This window comes from Nematolebias whitei, chromosome 3 (assembly GCF_014905685.2).
Source record: "Nematolebias whitei isolate Nwh7 chromosome 3, NemWhi1, whole genome shotgun sequence".
In the NCBI taxonomy this organism is placed as follows: Eukaryota; Metazoa; Chordata; class Actinopteri; order Cyprinodontiformes; family Rivulidae; genus Nematolebias; species Nematolebias whitei.
In genome coordinates, this window is record NC_056500.1 from 41,488,271 (window position 1) to 41,493,100 (window position 4,830).

General features: G+C 41.3%; 1 protein-coding gene across 1 annotated transcript in view; it reads right to left on the bottom strand.

Moving 5' to 3' along the window:
* The window catches only part of emp1 (epithelial membrane protein 1), a 15,507-nt gene that overhangs the window by 959 nt on the left and 9,718 nt on the right, over positions 1-4,830 (bottom strand). The gene's annotated exons all lie outside the window — the stretch shown is intronic.

Below are 4,830 nucleotides of genomic sequence, written 5' to 3' on the forward strand. Positions count from 1 at the left end.
TTAGTTGAACATCTGTCAAATTCACTGAAGTGTCACCAGTTTTGTATATATATATATATATATATTAATTTTAGAGCTGATTTTAAACTCACAGTCCAGACCCACCCCTCCCATTCTGTACACTCATGTTAAATATTTACTACACTGTAAAGAAAACTGGGAAATGCAATCATTAGATGTAGATCTACAGCTTGGAGTTAATCCAATTCAAGATGGCCGCCACAGCAAAGTGATCATAGCAAATACAAAACTGGTGACACTTCAGTGAATTTGACAGATGTTCAACTAAAATTTGGTGCGTAAGTAGCTGAGACTGATCCCAGTGTACCCTTTGAGTGCAAGAGCTGCGCTTCAAACTTTGGCATGAAGTGTTGGAGTCAACCCTGCTTGTCTGTTAGCAAAATATCTTGTGAATCTCTGGATAAATTGAAGTGAAACGCCCAGGAAGTTTTCATTGGCTGTGCATCTACAACGGATTAACTTCTAAAGTCAGTTCAATTCAAGATGGCTGCCACAGCTAATCAAACTTATCAAAAAAATAAAAAGATTGGCTATACTTCTGTGAGTTTTATAGTTACTGAGCTAGAAATAGTTGTGGAAGTAGCAAAGAGTCATTCGTGACACACACTCTCTGACAAATGACGTAAAACATCACTTTGCTTGAAACAACAAACAGAGTCAGACGATGAGAAAGTGGCTGAAAGTGGAAATAACAAGTCAGCAGGGTTTAATTTATTCTGTTTTAAACTGAGTATCTGTCATCTCGTTCCACACCGGAACATTTAAAACACAAGACAAAATGCTAAACATTTCAGCTCGTCTTGCGAAGTCATTTCTGTGATGCAGTTACAGTGAAGCACCAAACATCTGCAGGAGGTGCCTTCAGCGTGCAGCTGTTCCTCCTCCCTGGGAGCAGGAACACGACGCCCTGCACGTCATGAACGGACCGGCAGCAGCTGTGCAGCCAGCCTTCACTAGCAGTCACCTACAAAATAAAAGCACGTGTCTAAACTTCAAGCTTTACTCTGAAGCACACGGGGACTTCTACTGAAACACAGGAAAACACAACCTTTACTTTTTATGTTCACCGTGATTTATTAAAGAAACCAGTTGGACTCCCAGTAACGTCAAATGAAGAATGCAGAAATCTGAGTCTTAAAGTGCCCCACCCTTCTGCGCCCCTGGGTGGTGCCTGAGCTGCTCCTCCTGCCACACTATTGTTCTTCTAACGAATTTAAAGAGTTCTTCTCCTGTTGTTGGCCTACGGTCAGCGTTCATCAGAAGCTGCTCCTGCAACAGTCAAACTCATCGATACGTGCACAGACAGATGTGTACACGTGTGGAGCTACATGTTTCTTTCATCACAGGATGTTTGGGCAGGTCTCACATCTGGTTCCATGTTGCAGGAACAGTCACACTCCTGGGAGGAAGTTCTTTCAAGGAATGGCTTTTTTTTTTAAGCACAAAATAAAAACAAAAGCTGCAACACAAACCGTTTTAAACAGCTCAACATTCTGGGTCGCAAAACTTTCCTCAAGTTAAAAAATGACTTTTTTTTTTAATCACCCTGCATATTGGGTTATTAAAACATCTGAAGGAATGCATGTCGCCCGCCGCCTTCCACTGCCTGAGTTTTACGTCGTGATGAGAAGAGGATGATGGAGCTGTTTGAGCTCAAGCTTGTTGAAACTGACATTATGGACAATGTCCTGCAACATCGTGACATTCAAAGAGAATGACTCTCAGCAACTACCACCCCAGATTTAACCTCGAAATCTGTCAAAGTAACGACTTACAGCTCGTTTCAAGTTGGCTAATATTCATTAACATCCAATGGTTCGTTTCTGACAGTTTCATCTTTAATCTTTTTAACAGTATTTTAATGATTGACGTAAACAGTTTGAAGCCAAAGTGTCTCTCAGTGTGTAGAGCTTGGAGCACGTGGTGGGGATGATGCTCAACTACTACTGCACCGTTTTCAACTCAGTAGCTGTAGAGTTGATGAATTTACAGCCATTTTTGTGTCGACTAAAGTTTCTGAGCTGTGGCAGACACCTTGAGGATGGAGGGCTGACTCCAGCTGTAGTTCTGTTAACATCTGTCCAGGGTCAAAGACATATCTCACCAGTACACCTAACGTAACACGCAGACACAGGCTAAGATAGCATCACTGCTGCCTTCAAGCACTAAATATGAGCCTGGGTTTGAACTGCAAATGACTGCGTCTTTAACAGAGAGTGCTTTCAGACCTGAGAGCTGCTGCACCTGCAGGCTGACAGAAAACAAGAGGCCAATAAAACACACGTCAGTCACAAGCATGACGACTACAAGAAAACATGTGACCAACTGTAAGAACCAACTCGAAAGCTTTGAAATGGAAGCGTGCAGGAAGAACAAGGAACACGTCAAAGCTTCAGGAGAAATGAAAGCATTATGTCTTTTAAAAAAAATTAAAATAAAAACGCAAGATGAGAAGTAACACATCCATCATCTTTACCCGCTTCTTCCTTTTCAGGTGGCGGGAGACACTGGTGGTGCAACTGGTAGAGCTGCTGCCTCTCAGCGAGCAGGTCCCTGGTTCAAATCCTGGTCTGGGAGCCTTTCTGGGTGGAGTTTGCATGTAATCTCCGTGTATGCGTGGGTTTTCTCCGGGTACTCCAGTTTCCTCCCACAGACCAAAAACATGCATGTTAGGCTGATTGGTAACTCTAAATTTTATCCAGCTGTGAGTGAGAGAGTGAATGGTTGTTTGTCTCGTTTGTCTCTATGTGTCCCTGTGATGGACTGGAGACCTGTCCAGGGTGTCCCCCGCCCCTCGCACAGTGACCGCTGGACATGGGCACCGGCGACCCCCATGATCCAAAATGGAAGAAGCAGGTAAAGATAATGGATGGATAAAAGCAAAGTACTGATATTAATGTTTTTAGTTCATCACTGCATACATTTCTTCACGTCAGTATTTTCATATGTTCTACTTTCTATATTTTGCAACAATAACCATTTATTACAAGCTTTTTTTTTTTTATTGTGTAGCAAACGTAACGTGTAAAGCAAAACATCTGTATGACTGAGGACACCCCTCTATGTCCTCTTTGCTGGAGGGTGTCATCTTACCACATCGCCTCATCTTTGATCTGGCACAGCTCAGGCTGTGGCTTATATCGACTGAAGGCCAAGTTTCTACACAACGACTATAAAGAGAGTGTGTTTACTGGAGTTATACGTGTGTGAAGAGTTCATGCATCACTGCAGAGGTTGCAGGGGCGTGCACGTACAGCTGTAACATGGCAGCTATGATCAGTGTCCACTCATAGTGTCAGTCATCAGTAGGACGTGCTCGACTTATCGGTGAGCACTGCACATTTTTTTTACCAAGTCTGGAACTTAGAAGGTGACATATTTTACATTTGCAGATTTGAAATCCAAGTGTTTTTGTTTAAAATGATCAAATCTCTGTAAACTTCATTAGACCTGTTCATCTGCATCTTTAGCAGATACGTTCACAGCATGTTTGTGTTTGTATTATGGTATAAAACCCATTGTGTGTATCTTTACATACACATGGATGGAATGCCATAAATTGTCTTTACATTTAAGTTTTTGTCCTTTTTCCTAAAAAGGTCAAATGAACATTTAAATTTTAACAATTCTTTAGAAACAAGCTTTCTTAAGTTTAAAGCCACCACTTCTAATTATTTTAACAACAGCTTTAACGAAGCTCATCCTCTCCTAAATTTAAATTTGTAAAAATATTCTGCATTTAACCTTCTGAGACCCTGCGTCCTAATGTTGAGGACAGCTGTCCTTATTATGAGGGACTAGATCGTATGTTTTATTTGTCATTGTAAATTAAATATATGTTTTATATTTTAAACTCCTAATTGGTCAAAAACAATATTTGTTTTTGCGTTTATGAAGTTCTACTAACCCTAAATAGCTTGAGGAAATAAAAAAAATGCAGCTCAAGCAAAAGCTTTGGTCTCGAGAATAAAACAAACAGTCTGGTTGAGGGGGACCAACAATATTTAGGGGTGGCCACCGTCACCCCAGACCCTCACCAGGATAAGAAGTGTAAAGATAAAACAAATATTAAACCTGCTGCTGATGGCTCATGATGGTCACCATGGTTACCACACACCTGTGTCTGTCACTCCCTTACAGCGAGCTTCAGAGAGGCAGACAGAAACAAAGAGAATAAATTAAGCCTCTAACAGTCACTGTGTAAAAACTGCACCAGTAAGTCATACTGGGGAAAGTCCTGAGCCGTAACTGGCAGGAGCTTCTGGCTGGCTCACGCATGAAGTTTACTTTATGTCTCAGTGGACTGGAACTATAGACGACAATGAGTTTGTGTTTGTGCATCTGAGATAAAAACCACCAGTCATATAGGAGACACACTGGTTGAAAGAAAACAAACATGTTTGTGTACAATAAATGTAAAAGTTGTCATAATCACATTTAAACTTAAACATTATGTGGTCAAATCTTCAAGAATCATAAAACTTGAATTGCAATTGTGTAAAAGACAAAAGATATAAAGCAGGGGTCAACATAAGAGGTTTCCGGTGGTCCGAGACACCTACTTTCATAATGGACAACCAGAACTCGCTTCGAGGTTGTCCGGTGGACACCCGGGTCAAATAGGCATGGATAAAGTTCTCCGTCACTGTGACAGACTTCTGTCATCGGTAAAAATAACAGGGCGGGAAGAAAAGTGCTTTGTTGTGATCTTTTAAAAACCACCCAAATGATGATCCAGGGATAAACGTTGTGCTGCTTGAACGCATGAAGAGAACCAGAGCCACAGTTTGAGCATGAAGAGAACCAGAG